Source organism: Mytilus galloprovincialis, chromosome 8 (assembly GCF_965363235.1).
Source record: "Mytilus galloprovincialis chromosome 8, xbMytGall1.hap1.1, whole genome shotgun sequence".
NCBI lineage: Eukaryota > Metazoa > Mollusca > Bivalvia > Mytilida > Mytilidae > Mytilus > Mytilus galloprovincialis.
In genome coordinates this window covers 9191354-9212216 of record NC_134845.1, presented here as the reverse complement: position 1 = coordinate 9212216, position 20863 = coordinate 9191354, and the positions used below count along the sequence as shown (strand labels likewise).

Genomic DNA, 20863 nt, shown 5'->3' with positions numbered 1-20863 from the left:
GTGATCTTTATAAAACTTTTAATTCTGCTATATGCAACAATCAATTGAAATATCAATCATAGATTTAAAACACACTCATATAGTCGTTATCTAAATCCTAGGTTCACTAAATATAACAAAGTAAAAAGAAGGGCCAGCACCCGACAGATTACGGATAATCTGTATAATGACAATGTTATAAGATTGATCAAAGATTAAAAGGATTTAATTTCAATCATTTAAATTATGAAGTTTCAAATTTAAACTTTAAGTCTTAAAGAAGATTACAAATTTTACTTTGTAATGGTTAAGGCAGTTTTAGATTTACCGAATGCTCTGATTTTGTAATCCATTTGCGGCAAAATTATTTTTTAAAAGTTTATTTAGTTGATTTTCTTTTCAAAGAACAAGGACCATGTTAGTCATTTATTCCTTCAGGATAGCGGCCATGCTCCTGGCCATGCTGATCTCTAATTAATTTGTTCAAAGAAATGATTTTCGAACTTTATTCTCAAGTCAATAAGCCAAATTAAATCCTATTCGGAGCCATAGTAAAAAAATCCAAAATTATAAAACTATACAAAGTTATTGTCCTACCACAATATGCCATTGAAAGGTGACCAGGGGTCAGTAATCATGTAAACAACAGAACTTCAAAGGAAACATATATTTGGTCAAAATCAAATCAAATGTAGTCCATTTCAGACTGGATAAATTATTACATGACATATAAAAATAAGAAGATGTGGTGTGATTGTCTATGAAACAATTATCCATCAAAGACCAAATGAAATAGAATTTAACACCAATAATTCACCATACCACCTTCAACAATGAACAAAAACATTAAACAAGTCACATTCTTTCACCATATACTTGTACAAATAAAATTTACAAAAATTTCAAAGTTCTAACTAGTCTACAACAATGAGCAAACTTAAAATTCTTTGAAAGCAATAGAACCATTATCCTTTTTACATATTCTGTGTGAAGAGTTTCTGTGCTGAAATTTAGGACAATATCATAACTCAAAGCAGATTATGTTTTCGAGAATGCATAACAAAAATGCCAGAGGCAAACTTATGGTTAATGATTTGGGTTTAGAGTAAATAAAATTGAAAAAGGATATATATAGATCAAATTCCCAACCACTTTATAAAACGCCAATCTTTTTTCAATTTTTTTCAAACTTTTTTCAATTTTTTTTAAATACATATCATTTTAAATCATGTAAATAGAATCTGTTAAATAAATAGTATGTGAGACAAACAATTCATTAAATGTATTTAAGTTGGAAAAAAACTTTGAGAAATATTTTCTTTTTTCTTAGGCTAGCTTGACTTTTTATGCAGCTATTCTTAATAAATTTTAAGTGCTATTTTACAAGCATTTAAAAGATATGATTTGTACTACTATATAAACTTTTTATATATGCTGTTTTTTTTTGTTTTCTTTTTGTGTCAATAAATAAATCCAGTATTTGACTGTAACTCGGAAATATTAATCTCAAGCAAGACCAAAAATTTCTTTTCAAAATTCAGCTTCAACTAAAGTAAATTGTAATCTTTTAACAACTTTGATAACAGAAGCAAAGTTTACAAACAAAACAATTTGTAAAATAAATGAAAAATTGTGTCTTATCCTTCTCTCCACAGCAACTATGCATACATGTATATATATTTATTTGTTTAGGGGCCAGCTGAAGGACGCCTCCAGGTGCGGGAATTTCTCGCTGCATTGAAGACCTGTTGGTGACCTTCTCCTGTTGTCTTCTCTATGGTTGGGTTGTTGTGTCTTTGCCACATTTTCAATTTCCTTTCTCAATTTTATGACATGTTTTTAATATACCTTTTAAATAACTTTTAAAATTTAAATACATTTTATGCCATTTATCTGATTAACTTTCAATTTAGTTTTAACCTAAAATATAACACACCCATTACAGAATGACGATTTTATGTTGATAATATAAAAACTGATTTTTGAAACAGAAAAAATAATATCAATAGAATGAAAAATAAAATATAACATTTTCTAGGACCAATTGAAATGTCTATAATAGATTTCTGTTTAAGCCCAAAATATTTTCAATTTAAAACACTTTTCAGTCTACATTTATCTTTTAAATATATATAAATTAACAGTATTATTTACTGGTCCTTTTACACGAATATTGCAAACATACCTGATCAGCTGATTACAGGAATAAAAATTTAGTCTAGGTAAAAAAACATGAAAAAATGAATCAATTAAATCCCTGTAAAGCTTCTTGTGCACAAGGTATACATTTATCAAATGTGGAGAGGGGAGAGAGAGTATCGGTGATTTTCAATGTACCCATGCATGAACATATTTTGTTTACTCTCTGAAATCAGAATTTAAATCACTGAAATGGAACCAACCAAAATATCTATCTATATGGGAAATTAGCTGTGGTCAGTTTGAAAGGGTGAAATTTTCAAATTACCTGGAGGGCCAAAATGACCACCAATTGTTGGTACAGTATTTTCTTAATATAATTGAAAACTATTGTTCTTTAAGATGTATCTCTGACAGCCTTTGTTTACACAGAACGTTTTATTGGTGAATCATTTTGACCAGTACACGTAAATTGAAAACAAACCCCATTTTAACCATCAGGTATATTCTTTAGTTTGGGTGTAAAAATAATATCAGGTGATTTTATAAATAGATGTAATTATAGTTATTGATGACATTTTGGACTATCTTTACTGGACAAATGACCAGTACTGTTAAGTCTATTGTACAACAATATGACAGTATTTAACATCTGAAATGAGTTCTCTTTCATGAAGGTGTCAACAGGCCCACTATCATTGAAAACATTCTATACCCCAAATAAGTGAGAATTGAAATGTTTCATCCTATGTTTACTTACAAGTAGACTTTTTATATTGCAGTTGGGAAATAGTGTCTAGAATTGAAAGTCAGCCAAAAACAAAATAAACAGAAGTCAAGAGGAAATTTAAGTATCAGATGTGACACAAATAAGATAGTTTTGTTTTCATTGTTTTGATAATGCTTTCAGTATTCGGAAAGATCATTCATATAGTCTGTCTACAGTGTATCACTGATATCTCTGACAGCTTGAAACTAACATTTGACATCTAAAAAGTCTAAAAACAGACCAAGAGTCGAGAGACCCTACATTTTACAGGAATCAGAGGGTATACAGCATGAAACATCAATGTTAATTTTTGCTACTATCTATATAGCAATACAAATGTATGACAGAATTAATGTTTTACTAGTTCAGCCATACTAATATTAGTGTTCTCTCAAAATAAAAATTCTTCAATATACAAATGCATCAAGCATTTCAGAGTACAAAAACCAACAAGGACCAAAACAGAAAAGCCAAATAGTCATAGGCCAACCTTATCTGAATGGAGACAGTTTCTTTAAGAGTTTCTATATAATATACAACATTCATTGACAATATAAAGAATAGATCACTTAATTCATGTAAGTACCCAGTAACCAGAGTAATTCACGCTTACACCAGCTGAAAGGTTTTATCACGGTATAAGTTATATACAAACTGAATCAATGGTTATCTGTGGACAATAACACTGATATCAATACTAATGGCCTAGGTATACATATGTGACCAGAATTTCGAATAATGTATATCTGAACTATTTATTTGACATTTATACACATAATGTCAACATAGGAAAGACCTCCGATATTATAACCTAAATGAATTTTAAGTCCCCCTTATCACAAAGAAAACTGAATTTTCTTACATTTATATTCAAATCTTAAATTATCAACCCTAAGATAATGCTATAATCATAATGATAAATTGTCATTTAATGAGGTTAATTTTATGGTAGAAAGATTTGCTTTCTATTCAAATAAAAATAGAATCTTTCTTTAGATGTTATTATAGATTTTCTCTTCTTTCTTTAATTATAATACTGACTTAACATATTGATATCATGATATAACAAGATACCCATCTTTAGGTAACAATCTTTTCATTCTTTAAATTTCAATGACTTACTGGATTATCATGTTTTTGCTGACACGTTAAAAACATATTTGATACCCACATTTAGTTGTGTTACTTAGACGATAATTGTTTTTTTCTTTCTTCTGATTCATACAGGTCATCCTCTTTAAGATAGGATGCGATAATTTTAATGACACTATTCATGCAATCCCAGGTTTCTTTGCAGATTAACAGGGTATTTTAAAATGTTTTTGACGATAAAAGGCCTCAATTCTGTAACATATTGTCCCAAACATATGTTCCTTAAATAACCAAGATAAAAAATCTGTTATGTTGTTTTTTAATTAAGACAGTAAGCATCCTGTATGCAAATGTATGACCAAGTCACCAATGTATCGGAACACATGATTAACAAATCTGGAGGAATGGTAGTCTATAAATAGTCCTTAGTTAATAATTATCACAAACAATCTAGGAATAATTTATGAAGCTTGTTCAATGATATGACAGAGTAATAAACAGCTGCGCCATGAGCACATGATAAGCCTGTCGTCTTGTGTGAAAGTTTTATGCAATAATCATTAATAGTTTCTGACAAAGTTTTAAGCAATAACCATATATTGTTTTTGGGATACATTGGGACATATGAAACCCTCACCCTCTTTTTTTTTTTTAAACCAACTAAATATCACTAAAATAAAATTTTGAATCAAAACCAAAAGGTATACAGATCTTTAGATTAATATAACAAAGAAATGTGTAAGTTTTAAGCAATAATCATAAATTGTTTTAGAGATACGGCGCGACATGTAAAAAAAACCTCCCCCTTTTTTACAAAATACTAAATAACTGAAAAATAAAATTTTGAATCATCACCAAAAAGTATACAGATCTTAAGACTAATATAACAAAAAAGTGTGTAAAGTTTTAAGCAATAATTATAAATCGTTTTTGAGATACGGCGCGACATGTAAAAACCCCCTCCCCCTTTTTTACAAAATACTCAATAACTCAAAAGGAAATTTTGAATCATCACCAAAAAGTATACAGATCTTAAGATTAATATAACTAAAAAGTGTGTAAAGTTTTAAGCAATAATCAAAAATAGTTTTTGATATACGGTGCGACATGGGAAAAAACACACCCCTGCCGTAACTCAAAAACTTTAAATCTTTTTTTCACCAAAAAGTATACAGATCATTTGACCATCATAAGAAACAACTATAATAAGTTTCATGAAATTTGGATAAGTTATTCTCAAGTTATGGTGCGACATGTTTACGCGGGACAGATGGATAGACGGACAGATGGACGGACACCGGACATTTGTATAACATAATACGTCCTGTAAAAATTTTGACGGGCGTATAAAAACTCTGGCAGGAAAGTAAATGATGGAATATCATAACATTGAAGTTGGAGTAGAAACAAAATTACTAAGATATCATAAAGATCTAGAATTAGAACTGAAAGGATTTGAGAATTAGAAATACCAGCATGTGTATTACAGGAGAGTCAGCAACTAGCAAGAATTATTTAATATACCATGCATGCAATGATATATTCACATAATGCCTTTCACTATGCATATAAATAGACAACTTTTGAGTTTGATGCATTTCTGTCAAAAACTCTGGTTTTAGAGCATCATTTGTGCGTTTAGGGGCATCGTCACTTCTGTCTCAATGTTGAGCTATTGGTTGGAAAACTATAATGCTATGTTGCACAAATTATTTGGCAAATTAAATTCTTATAATTGACAATTAGCACTGCTGTCATTAGGGGATTGTGATAAAGTACTTACAAAACAAACTTTATTTCTAGTTTATCCTGCACAATAACGATCATTGAGGCACTGAATGTTAATAGTACAGGGATACAAGCGATCCCCTCTATCTGGTAAATAACATCCTAAAGGCATGCATAATTGACAAGTTTTCCCGGTGACCAATGAACTCCAAAGTGGTCTATTCAAATGGTAGATTCAAAGTTACTCAGGCCACTCACTAAGGACTTTTATTTTTAAGTTACTGCTTATTGGTCCAGCTGGCCTGTAATGAAGAATTATTCTCCATGCCTCGTTTCATTATTACATCTTTTATTAAAAAAAAATACTGTAATTTTGATCTATATTGTTAAAGTTTGAATACTTTCTTTATAGAAAATTAGACATGGGTGAATATCAAATAGAGCTACTGGCTGAAAATAGTGATCTGGGCTGTTTATTTCCATATATGTTTTGTTGTACAACACCATGATCCATGTATTTAGATCTGAACATCAAAAGTGAATAATATAATACATGTAACAGTATTCAAATGAACATATATCCTGCTATTACTGAAGAGATGAGGAGATGATAATTTCTGTATACTAAAAAAATACTTTGTGTATTGTATCAAAGATCCTTGTTTAATTCCAATGAGAAGTTAACACCTTCCGAAACCAAAGCATATTTTTATAAGCTAGAGTTAGAGGAGGGGATAAGGTCTCTGTGCAATACTAGGCGGTGTTGTCGTAGAAGTTAGAAATAAAAAGTACAGGTCCAGCCCATGTAGGGGAGGAAGTTACGAATCCGATCTACTCTAACATCATTAGTTTGATTTTCTAGGCACTTTATATCATATATACCTTCATATAATTCAGTGTTCACATTAAAGCATGTAAAATAAAACAACAAAATAACAACCTCCCAATCCTGCCAACTTTACCCTAACGCTTTTTCAATTCTTTAAAAAATCGTCAATTTGAAGGATGATTTATTTTCTCATTTCCCCAAACAATCAATTAAAAACATGCTGTTGTCTCTAAATTCAAAAAAATATAATTCAAAGATAATTATTACATGAAAACAAATTGTTATGGCACACTTTGTCATCAGTAAAAAGTGGCATAATATTGTATAATTGTACTACATGCAATCTTAATGAACATATTGTACTACAGTAGATAGATACATAAGCCACAGGCAAACAGTCATTAAGTTTTGACAACCTGCATTAAGATGGGAGGGTTGATTAAGATATGTTATAACATTTTTCAGCCCTTTAAAAGTTTTACCGGTCAGATTTTATCAACTTATGATTAATAACTGTTTTAGTTTTCTCTTTGCTCGGCTGTGTTAGCGTAGTATTGTACCAGTCTTCAGGCCAGTCATGTCAACAACCATATGGGATGGTTTTATTTGTCAGATCTTCCATAACTTACAAATTTTAATTTTATGAGAAAATAATGACTCTTTTCCTTCTTGCTTTTACAATATAAATCTATGAAATATCAATTTGGATATTGGTTTAATATTAGCTAATGTCACCTAAGTGGTGGCTTTTTTTAGATACTTTAAATTATCTTTTAAATTTCAATTTTGAGTTATGCTAATTTTCACAAAATGTTTTTTCAATTAGTCTTAAAACATTCAAGGCATGTCAAAGATTTGAAGAAACCTTACTGCTTGACACGAATAAAAGCATAATTTAGAATATTTATTGTAATCTGCCGGAATATGTCAGCTGTCTCTCCATCTTTTTTTTTATCGGACGTTTTGAACATCTAATTACTATATCTAGTATGAGTTATTGATGGTACAGCAGCTGTAGTCTATTCTGACCAATATTGGTAAATTCAAAGAACCAAAATCAACCAATCAAACCTCAATACTCTTATCAATAACTTTTTCTAAATTCAATGATATCAGTTTGGAATTCTAAATCAAAACTTTTTAGAGGAGTTGACATTTCATAATGATTTAAGATATCTGACTAGAGTCCAATGTAACAAATATGATTTATTTTGGTGGTCATCCATTCTTGGCTTTATGCTATATTCAATCACAAATTTTAAATGTTACTTTGCTTTCCCACATTATTTTAGGTTACAAAATTGGTAATTATTATAACTGGTTATCATAGCAAGAAATTATTATAAGACAATTCACCTCCAAAAAATAGACAGACAGACAGAGGTAAAACAGTATACCCCACCTTTTTAAAGCAGGGGAATAATTATAAAGACAATGAAGTGTATTGGTCAATAGAACAGCAAATCTAAATCACAAAATTTTATTCTTACAGCAAATTGTGCCTTTAATTTGCATTTAAGGTTAAGGCATGGAAATTATTTCCCCTTAAATTATATTTTAAAATGTGCAGTTGCATGCAGGCAGTTTTATTTCTATTTAAGTACTTCTGAGAAAAGAATAAATGTATAATTTCTTAATGTACTGAAAATTAGGTAATTATAATCAGAAGTAAAGGATCTTAAAATTATGCAATATCAACTTGAAGAGGCCAGGTCTTACAAATATGAATCTCTCTACAGACTTCTAATCCCAAGCTGATTGAAGATTGGAATATAATATATGCTTTTGCCTAAAAAACAAGTCTAGAAATAGATGTTTCTATTTATATCTATGATTACAGTTTGTCCAGAAAGTAAAATAATGCTGGATCAATTATTAAACCATAAGGTTTAATTGAAAATGACATTAGTTCACAATTCAAAATGACCTGGAATAATTTGTATACCAATTAACCTTAACAACATCTTAAACAAACCATTGACCTAAAAAGTTCACAACCAGGGCAAAGTGACTTTATAAAGAAATTAATTTTAGTGTTACATAAAATTTAAATGAAAGATGGACATGGGACTGGACATTATCGGACAGGTAGATCTTAATGGTGCCAGTTTATAATGGTGTTGACCGCACACGTTAATGTAAACATTTGTACCTGCTTTATTCAGGTGTGGTTAACTCCGTAACAGGTGTCATGATTCACCTGTTTCACCAACCAGAACAACAATATTATTTTCTTATTAATTAATTTCTTCATTTTAAATACCTTTTTTATGGTTATGATTTCAAATTTACTATATAGCTGTGGAATATATTTTAATATTATGAAAGAAAGGAATTTTACAGGAACAATTTTATGGCTTACTTCAAAATTTATACAAATGACTCAAAGTATACCATAAAATCTTTTATACTGATACACTTATGGTTATTAGTTTAATTTGAAATTAAATTCCATAACATATAGTTTAAAATTATAAAATTATTTCAAATTTTAACACTTCTCATAGAGTAATAAATTTTCCTGCATCATATTGTTGGCTTTCATATCAACATGTTCTATCATCAAAACCTTGTTCTTTAATTTGAATAAAATGTAAGACCCCCTCCCCCTTTTTTTTGGCCAAAAAAAGACAGTTACTTGAGATCAATGTCATATCTCTGATAATTATGGTGAATTTTTATTTACAATATATACAGAATAAGGAAGACTAAGAGCTTGGTATATTGTTTTAACTGTATGTTGACGTCTACTGTAGATTGCAGAAAAAGTGTTTCAATTGCTGTTCTTTTAAATCTTGATACTTTTTAGAAAGTTGACAGCTGCCAAAAAAGGTAATCTTACTTGAAAATAAAAGCATACCTTGTCTCTTATCTCAACTATAGCCATTATGTTTATTCAAATATATGTGAAATAAAACAAAAACTTAATAAGTCCTTGGTGATACAATTATATGTCACCAATTTGAGAGGGACCTTTCTATCAAGTAATATCAGTCCCCAGAACAAGGGACCTTTCTATCAAGTAACATCAGTCCCCAGAACAAGGGACCTCTTTAACTAGTTATTCATTAGTCCAACAGACCAGAGTTCCTTTGAGGCTCTAGTAAGTAATACCATGGTTCACCTATTCACAATACTTGTTTAGACCTCAGTCTCAAAATAATACCAGATCACAAATAAGGGACTCATCTATCAAGTTATATTAGTCTCCATAACAAGGACTCTGAATGAAGAAATTATCCAAACATGGGTCTCCCTCAATTATATCAGTCCAAAACAAGGTAGAAGGAACCTCTCTTCCAGGTAACACAAGGCTTTGAATACCATGGACCTCTCTTTGAAGGAATGCAAGTCCCCAAAGAAATACCCCTGTATCAAGTAAAACCAGTCCCATCCAAGGTCCTTGGTATCAAGTAATCTTAGATGTACTATACTGATTATGTTTAAACATGTGATTGTAATGTTCCACTTATGGAAAGCAAAATAAATCCAACTGTCGTAGTTGTTAATTCAATTAACGTGAGTGTTCAGCTCAGTTTAAGGTAATTTATCCCCTGCACTTGTCGAGAGGTCAGTCATTTGAGCCGGACTTATCCTATTCAGAAATTAATTATTTGGTTAACGAATGGCGTGTTTTACTTTAGAAATCAGTCAAGTAGACACCAACAAATCATTAGGCGTAATCCAAAACCATGAAACGTAAAATAAGATTGTCTATACCTGAGGATGACTCCACATTCAACTGCAAGTTTTAATAATGATATTGTTCAAAATATGGAAAATTGTCATATATAATTCCAAACCTCAAATACCAAGGAGAAACTTTGTGACAAAATAACAAACAAAACATGTCTTCCATATACTTGTGGTGGTGTGCATTTACTACGATATCTCGTCACCACACGAAATGCTCTCATATGTAAGTGAAACAGTAAACTGACATGACAAGTGCTTTTATTAATATTCCTTTTGAAAAGTACCAAACCTAAAAATTGATACTTCTATACTCTGATACTAAAACAGGTGCAATAACAAAACATCTTGAAATTAAAATCTTCCTTTGTGGTTGGTTTAATTTAATTAACTTTTTTTTTTTAACTGATTATCAGTAATATGGAATATAACAAGCAACAAGTTTGCAACAACTTTCATACTCAACATGCATATGCAGATCTCCAATATATGTTATATGCGAGACGGTACATGAAGAGTAAGTTTTCGCATATAGATATAAGAAAGAATTCTGTATCCCTTAAAAATAGTGTTAAAGTAGGAAAGAGTATCATGAACAAGAGGCCAAGAAAGACCTATTGTCAATTTTCTGATATTCTTTGATAATTTTTTATATATGTCCTTGTATGACAAAGTTAAGTTTATCGTTTATGATACTGGTGAAGTACGTTTCACACAAATTTGATAATGCATTACCAAAAAAATAAACTTGACGATTCTAAAAACTATTGACAAACAATCACATGGAATCGTCAACAGTACCCTTATAAGTGTAGTTATAATTGGCAGGAAAAACAGATAAAATGCAAAATATATTATCAAATTAATAATTGATATATAGCCATGTTAATTTCATATAAAGGATACATATTTTCTATAATTTGATGCTAAATTGTAAACTTAGACAAATTAACAAAAGTAACAATAAATTATTAAATTCCAATATTCAGTCAGCAACTTTTACAGCAATTACTTAGTTGATATATAACCCATAAATATTAATAGATTTAGAATGAAATTAAACTTTTAATCATAAATTAATAAGTAATTAATTTATAAATGGAAGTCTATGCAATCTCTGACACCTTAAGGAAAATGATTAAAAAAAAAAAGATCACACAAGAAGATCTTGTTTTTATATAATTCTCAGAATTAACCTTTATAAAGTTTCAATCAAGATTCCTCAATACTCACAATAAATTTGAATGAAAAGTTAAAGACATGAATAATATTCCTGCCAAACTATTTGTTGCTTTATGAATCACAAAAAACTTCCCTAAACATCTGAATTCTAATATTCTATTTCTAACAATACTGTGACAGTTTGGAACAACAATCAAACAAATAAATATTATCTCCCCTCAATCTACGCTAAATCAATGTAGAAATGACCCTGTATCTCAAATATAAATTACTAATTAGATATTCGTTAATCAATTAATCTAAAGTCAGGATTATACTATGTCAACCGTGTCGTTCCCTGTGTAGATATCAAACCAAAGTACTGAACAGCTTCAATAAATCAATGGTGATCAACTGGTGCTCGTGCGGTCTACGCTATTGTTCCTCAAAGAACTGTAGCGATTTGTGGCTTATAAACAACAAACATAAAGAAGTCAAAGGAAGGGACCTGACTCATTCTAAAGATAAAGTATCGATAGATCTTAAAAGATATTAAAGTATATTGGATCTTTATCTCTGAACACTTCTAAAAAACATTTAAGATACAAAGATTGTCACATATTCAACAGAAATGACGGTTAAATATTTTACATGTGTCACTGGTCACAATACATAAAACCCTGACAATTTAAGAGATAAGTTTTGGAGTATATGAACCTGACAATTACTCTAGGGTGATGGTTTTGACAAGATTTTGTACCCTTTTGTTATAAACTGCTAAACATATAGTATTGAATGTGTTTATGTCATGCAAAGCTTGATGCATCTTAATGTGGGTCCTGTAATAAACTATGTGATTATTTAAAACTTTGGAGCACATATTTATTATAATGTTTATATTGTTTCATTATATGAGCTGCATGGGATAGAGTTTGACCTTTTATGAAAATCAGCATATATATATCAAAAGTTAAGAAGTATCATAAAAAGTACACAACAGACTACACCAACAACCAGAACCAGACTTTCTGATGAAAAAAGACTAACAAACAAACACAAGTTAGAATAAATAACCCAGAGTCCAGAGGGTCTGACTTGGTACAAGTACAAATGTGACTGGGTATACACCAGACTTGTATGCACACATTGGTATGCATATAAAGTAAAGACTGGAAACAAAAGGTCATAGCGTGATAATTTTTATTTCAATTTTCACGAAACCTTAAATCTGTAATCTGTTCCAATTTCTTAGTACATCTGGGGTTTATTTTCTGACAAAAATTAAAGATTTATGCAATATCACATTCAAACTGAGCGTAAATAAAAGAAATTAAACATCTGATTTTGACATCTTTTCACTAAAAAAAAGAAATACACCAAACTATTTAAAAAGAATTAGCATATGTTTGAATGATACAGTTGTTACCTGTAGGGACGTACCTGTTCACACTTCTAATTATCATGTCATCGGAGCTAATTTGATCAATAATCAGTGAAATGTATTGACTATAAACATTGACACTCTTCCTTACAGCTAATTATCACAAAACACAAAATATCTACGATATATTCATTTTACGGGATGGTTGCATGACAATTCACAATTTCAAGTTTTAACAAGAGAAAAGTACCGGTATAGGACAATACTTTTATTTTTAAGTTAAGGTTTAGGTTTTAAATTTTTAATATGAAAGCAATATTCAAAATTCTAATGGAAATCCAGCTGGTCTAATATTTCTATTTCAGAGAGATCATAAGCCTATGCTATTATGAATGACACCAGTTTAGAGGCCTTTTACTTACACCTTTCTTTTTATTAGTTCTCTTTTCAAGATATCTTAACTTTAACAAAGGTATCTTATATACTTGATGAGATATCCTTAATAATTTATATCAGTTTAGATATCTGATATTTTGTTTAATACAATATCTTATCGACTGAAAAATTTAGTAGCACAAAGTATGCAAATACAATCATCAAAAATTGAAGATTTTTTTTTAATAAGATTTTTTTTGGTAAAGCACATAATGAGGTGTGCACAGCTAGTGCATGCAAGTGCAATAGTAGAACTATTTTTCAAAATAGTGGAAAATGAGTGGAAAAAAGTAAGAATCCTAAGCAATTAGTAATCTGATCTGTAAAAATAAAGACCAAATATCTTCTAACAATGAAAAACTGACTCATTAATATTTCAAACTTAACTTTTGTCCATTGATCATTTGAAGTGGTATGTCTAAATACCATCAGATCAATTCTATCTTTTAAGCTGTATTTACTAATGACTCAATTAAACTCTGTAAATTACAGAAGACAAGATATCTTATTCTCTACTCAACTCTCAACATTAGACCCCACTTAACCAATTATGTTACAAACAGAATGAAAGTTTTCTAACATCTCTGCAGGTAACCTGACTTTGTACATAAAAAGTAACATCAAAGGAAATCAACCTGTCCATTTATTTTATCTTGTCTCAATTGTAAAAACTATGGAAGATTAACAGTGTCAATATCTCAAAAAAAAATACAAAATTTACCAAGTTTTATATGTTATATATGAAAAAAATATAGACAGCCCTTTTAATATTGAAGAAATTCCAACAAAACCCAGAAGTGTCAAGTTGCCACTGGATACATAACTAATATAACAGCAGGAGATATATTTTAGATTTTGATGTCTAACACTACTTGGATCACTATTGGGGTCAGGTAGCCTATTATTGGTGGGAAAAGCCAGGGAAGCATGGAGAGAACCTCCATCTTTGGAAGAAAAATTTGCAAGCCTATATAGTCAATTACATTGGAGTTGAACCAACATGCCATTTGCAGGGTTGGAACTCACAACCTCAGAATTGAGAGGTTGTTGAGACAGTAGATGAACTCAGTACATTTTTCTGACATCAAGAACTTCCTTTTTAAATAGAAAGCTTGCTAAGGATTGGATGAATCATTCTAGCAGAAAAGAGACAAAATACCTCACAATTATCACACCTGAAACTATTGGTAGCAAAAGTATGAATATGATTGATTGATTGATGTTGGTGTTTAACATCATTCTCATCAATCTTGACTACTAGTATATCGTGGCAGCCATCATGTATTGAAAAACTGGCAATCATAGTCAATTAAAATTTGAGTAAAACCAAACAGATTTTGTGTAAAAACAAAGATATTTTCATGAAATAATCATCATCTGACACACACAGAGCAAATATTTGAGAGGCAAACATGCAAAATAATATGGCAAGTAACAATTCTACATGAAGAAGCATGACGAGGAACCAAAACCATCTAAGGACATTACCCTTCATTATAAGCCCTCTACTGAAATTAGTATTATTTAGGTATGTAATAAATTGGGACTATCAAAAAGCCAACAACTATGCAAAATTCAGATTCTGCTATGAGAAATCCAAAAAAACGGGGTGATTGAAAGACTGCTTTTGAAAAATTAAGAGGGCACCACAGCTCCATGTAGGAAATAGTTTTTGAAAGTTTAATGAAATCTAGTTGGTGATTTAGAAGAGACTATATATATATACAGATGAAGGATTTCAATAACCTGCTATTATAAAAACTTAGAAGACTCAAATTTTATTGTTTCAGGTGACCTAAAGTTGTAAATTTCTGTGTCATTTTGGTCTCTTTTGTGGAGATTTGTCTCATTGACAATCATACCACATCTTCTAATTTTATATATAATTTTCCCCTAAACCTTGTGTTACGTTTGGTCCGCCATATCAAACTTAATTATTTACAAGAGCATAACCTACACAAATGAAAGAAGTAGTTAAAAACTATTATAATCCATTTCTTATGTTGTCGTGAATGATTTCATCGGAAACTTAAACAGATCTTATATTGTGATAAAAAGATATGTTGTGGTTCTCATGCCATAAAACCTGATTGTTGTGAACAAAAACCGCCAGATCAATTGTCAATTTTTACAATAGTTATGACTTTTGAAGATATTTTTTATGCCGCCAGTAGCAATTTAACAACAAGCTATACTTGTTACAAAAGTAAATAAATAACCACTTAACTCTGTCGCTATACATAATTTTACCAACTCAGATTGAAAAGAAAATGTTCGTCGAACTTGGTCAAATATTGACCCAGGAACAATTATAATGATAGGGATGCCCCCGCTATTCAAACATATGAATACAACTTTTAACACAAATCTTACAACAAAAAGTTTTACAGAAATAGAAATTTATTTTACTTTCAAGAGGTGTCGGTACATTATGACGATTTACAAGTAAAAGTCTGTACATGTAATTCAGGTGTAATGGTTTTGTTATGATTAAGTTCAGAAGGAGATTGAAATATTCAACTGTTACAGAGGACAAAACACTTGTATAAATGAAATAAAATCAAATCATGTATTTTGCCTTTGTATATGACTGTTTGCTGTATAATTGCTTCTTTAGGTGACAATTAAAAAAAAAAAGTCATTTGGTAAACTTCATTAGGACGATGGTGTAAAAGTGGGTGACATTTGCAGCTACTCAAATTATTCATGTTGACTCTTCATTAAATCACGAAAAAAGCCTTACTACTGTTTGTTAAGAATAAATATTGTCAAGATATTCATAAAAAAATATATTAATCTATTAATTATTACAGGCATTGTACAGACCTTAATTTTTGTACAATAAAATTATATCTTATTCACTGTCTTGTATGTTTATTTATTATAATCTTGAAACATTTTTTGTCTTTAAGTAATGAGCTGGCTAATTGGTAGCCAAATAAGATCATTTCAGCAATACCACTTGAAAAGACACAGAAAATTAGCTTGAATCTGACATTTAATGCACAATTATTTCCTGTATTTTCAAGGGCAGTTCTTCTAGTTCTCATATCTCCAACATTATCATTTAAAAATCCCCTTCTTAAAAAAATTAAATAATTAGTAGACCTGTTTATAGTGGAAAGGAGTCTTAACTGTTGTCATTCGATTTTATGGAAGTCAGTTTTCTTCAGCATGACTGGAGAATGCTATTTAGTAATAGATGTTATTTAATATTAAATGAATCTTTAATGAGTTTGGCCATATAATGTGATTCATAACCATACTTTAATAACAAATCTCCTATTAACCTTAAGGAGTGTGAATTGTGCCAATAAGGATACCTACTACCAGAAACTGTCAATAAACTTCCAACATATGGAACCTTTTCAGTGGCTGACTATCTTATTATCTAAATGTTTTATGTCAGGGACTCAGCATTGAATGCAATTCTTTGATAGTTTGACTAAAATTCATTCATGATATTGTCCACTCTAGTTGAATCAGGGTTAAGCCTTTCAGTCTATAGCTGAAGACTGTTTATTAACCTTTAGATGTCTTTCTTTATTATGTATTGTTGGGTTACTGTCTATTTGAAGATTACTCCTTTTATCCATATTATCAAAAGGTCTAGGAGAGAAATCATGTTTTTCATTCATAGGAGTGGGAATCAAATCAGATTTTAAAATAATCTACAAATTTGGATAACATGAAATAAATATGAATTTTTAACACATACATCCTTGTTGTAAAATACTTTCAATAGTGTAACTATTATATGAATTGATAACTATGATGTTAGTGTAAAACTGTGAAATTTACACTCTTAGAACATCAATGGAACAGTAAACTTTGGGGAAAGGAAAATTAACAACAGGAAAAGAATCTTAGATCTCTATTAGGAATATAACCAATTTTACAAAAATTTCAACAAAAGTGAATTTTAATGATAAACATTATTGTAAAGAACTAAATAAAAAGTATTAAACCTTCTAACCAAATAGAGTTTATAATTATAAAGTTATGACTTTGAAGTCTTTCCTTTTAATAAAGCCTTTTAAACCAAATTGATTATAAGATTTAAAAACAGTGATGGAAAAAAATCCCATAAAATGTCTTTTTTCTTTCTTTTATCTTGTAAAATATCACAGCCAATAACAAAATATACTGTCCCCTCTGAAAACACATAAATAAAATAAACAGAAAATGGTCTTTCCATTAAGTTTACCCTTGTACATTTGTCGTCAAAATAAGACATTAATTCCCAAACAGCAAATAAAATAAAAAATATAATTGATTTTTCCAGTTATAGAAAATATTCCATTATAATTGATCTCTTTCATCAGGAGTTAAAAGGGCTAAGTCAAATATTATCTATGATTTTATAACTTGCGTGTCAATTTGTATCATGATGAAAGATGAACCTAGTCTTCATTAACTTGTACCATTGAATCATAATGCACAATTTTTCATTTTTAACGAAGTAACGAAGACACAAAGTATTTTAATTATCATTATTGGTTTTTTCTCTCTTAACTTTGTGCTTTAATCATTTATTATGATTCTTTGAATTGCACTTTAATATTTTAAAAGACCTACAAATTTGGATGGGCAAATGTAGAAACACCAGTTTAATGTAGAAAAAAAAGAATAATTTACCATTTAATAGTAACATCAAAGTTTAAAGGACTTTAAAAATGTAAGGTCTAAGTTATAATTCATAATACATAAAATAAAATAACATTTCTGCATTTAATTTAGACCCACATGTTTTAATAACACATCTCTCTGGAATGCAGACTTTTAAGTATTTTCATTGATTTTTTTATACAATACAAACTGCTTGTAACTATTTATATTACTAAACGGATGTAAACAAAATATGAATATAGCTCTTCAATTAAGGATATGATTTAATCAACTAAAAAAACAGAAAGTCATAAATAAGAAGCTGTTAGTCAAATCAGTATATATGGAATCTCTATCATGAATATGAAAATGTATCATGATGTCTCCACAATTTTGAATAACCTCCCCTTTGTACAAGTTGCTTTCAATAGTTTATGCATGTAGTTGGTTTTCTTACTTTATTCAGTAGGACATCTTTATATAGATTTATTCTCTACATTATTTAAAAGTCAGACAGTACCTGTCATCAGGAACTTTCAAATACATGGAAGTTTCTATTATGAATAAAGACAGGAGTAGTACACCACTGTTCTAGTCATAAATCAATTAAGAGAATTTGAAGTCAGTATTTTTTGTAAAAAAGAAAATGCGCAAAGTTCCATTGATTTCTAGTTTGTTTAAAATTCTAAAAAATAAAATCATAAATGGTACATTTATTTACACAATTCCACAGCACTAATTTGTTTATTTCAAACAAATTCAAAGTTTTTGAACTTAAAAGATTTCATAATTACGAACACAATGTAGATTTTAATCAACCAATCAAATAGATGACAATCAGCTTATCACAGGTGTGTTAGCTGATACACATCATTCCAAACAAGATAAAAAGCAAGTAATTAAAATAAAAAAATAAAATGTTTAAATCTTTGATCAATTCCAACAGATATTCAATCTATCACCTGCATAGTCCACTATTGGGTGTATAATTCTCTATAAATCTCATTATTCAGTTGAAATGAATTGTTTCTCAGAGTGGACACAAAATGTGTCAAATTTCATAAAAAGTAGAATGTGTCTGAGGACACAAATGCCCATGCTCAAACTTTGCAATTTTTTTAATTATAAAGGGGCATAACTCTACAATGGTAAGTGACTTACTGTCCATATTTAATCTGGCATAACTCTACAATGGTAAGTGACTTACTGTCCATATTTAATCTGGCATAACTCTACAACGGTAAGTGACTTACTGCCCATATTGAATCTATATCTTTAATTTTCATGAACTTTGGGTAAGGCAAACTAACGTTTAAGTGTGGAAATGAGAATGAGACTGAAGGAAGTACAGATGGAAAGATGGACAGAAGAATGGTCAAGGGTAACACTTAATTCTGATGTTGTCTACAGCAGGGGCATAAAAAAAGATATTTATCATTTCCTTTATTCTTAAAAAATCAATGCCAAAGCAAATTCTAAATGAGTCATTAGGAAACAAGATGCTAATGCTGTACATTGGTACATTAGACTAGACCTAACCAGATACTGGCTGAACAAATATATCAACGAGACAAAATCATTTATCATATGGTTAAACCAATTTATAAGAACAGTCACTCATTAGACAGGCTAAACTGGCTATGGCTTAACTAGTCTATATAGACTATAATCTATCGAACTGGACACAACATATGGTTAAACCAGTTTATAATATCTATAATCTATCGGACAGGCAAAACTATGTTTGTATGGTCTCACAAGTCACTTCCCATGATGTGTAAATAATGAAATTTAGTTTACTGGTGTTTTCAACTTATTGTGTTCCTTCTATTCTTACATTATTTATATGAATTCTACAAGAATCACCATTTTCTATTAATTTTCAGAATGCAAGTTTACCCTAAATGATGGGTAAAATATAGTCAAGTTTCTAAGCTTTGAAAAATATAAGACTTTGATTAAAAAAAAAATTCATATCAGTCTTCCATAAAATTCTAAATGACAAAGGAGTTTAAAATCTTCATGTAATATTATCTCAATTATAAAATTAAGGAAACAAGTATCAAATCTTTAACATGCAATTTGTATATAGTCAATTGGTACTTTTGGATTTAGTTTATAAAGCACCAATTAAATTTAACTGGTAAAATGTGAATTTGAATGTTATCTATCAATACCATCTAAGTATCTAAATAATGAAGTCCTGTCAACTTTCACTGATTAAAAAACTTGACAGCATTTAAACTGAAGTGAAAAGTGATTTAAATACTTTTATTTCTTTCCTGGTATGGTTATCAAACCAAAACTTAATGCCTTCCTCTCTTTCAAAAGTCAGAAACTAAACAGGTATTGTAATTTAATGTGCAGTGCAAGTGTCAATCTGTGAAATGCTTACAAAAAATCTAAGTAATTTGCTTATAAACTGTCTGAGTTAAAAAAAAAAATCCAATTTAAATTGGGAACATCTGTTACCATAAGTATATTAGGTATCACATCTGTAAGCTGGGTACATCCATATTAAATTTTTTCATCAGCGTTGACCTACCTTGGTGATTATAACTTTACACAATTCTGTCTCTGCTTGGCTTCTTTTCTCATCAGTATAATCTGTTTCTCATCAGTGTTTGCACGGATGGTCCAATGAAACCCTGGCATCAAACAGTTTAAAGCTGTCTCGGCCCACCGATTCAAATAACACCGGTACGGATGAATTCTTAACTGCAAAAGAATGAAATATGTAAAGTTGACTGAGAGAGAGAAATGTGATATACCATAATGACATGTTACACATAGAATATAATTATATAGGTATTGTTAGACAAACCATTAGCTATTTTCATCTCTATATGACAGATTTTATTATAAGGCTCTTATCAGGAAAAAGAAACAAAAATTTGACAGGATGAACTCGCTACAAAGAGTCAACGGTGGTCAGTCTCAGCTAGTCAACCTTTCATAAATAGAATTAACAAACAGTTCTGACATTTATTAACTCAACGAAAATATACAAACTGCTGTGAAATTTTCTACTATTAAAATTTATATCTTT

The 20863-nt window shown here is 29.8% G+C and overlaps 1 protein-coding gene across 2 annotated transcripts in view; it reads right to left on the bottom strand.

The window, feature by feature from the left end:
- LOC143085016 (protocadherin-9-like) overlaps positions 1-20512 on the bottom strand; it is a 55098-nt gene extending 34586 nt beyond the window's left edge. The window contains exon 1 of one of the 2 annotated variants that reach the window (XM_076261140.1): positions 20360-20512. The gene's annotated coding sequence lies outside the window, so the exon portion shown is untranslated. Of the gene's footprint in view, positions 1-2164; positions 2276-20359 lie in introns of those variants that run through there. The other variant, XM_076261139.1, reaches the window with a different exon arrangement.
- Positions 20513-20863: the final 351 nt, after the last annotated feature.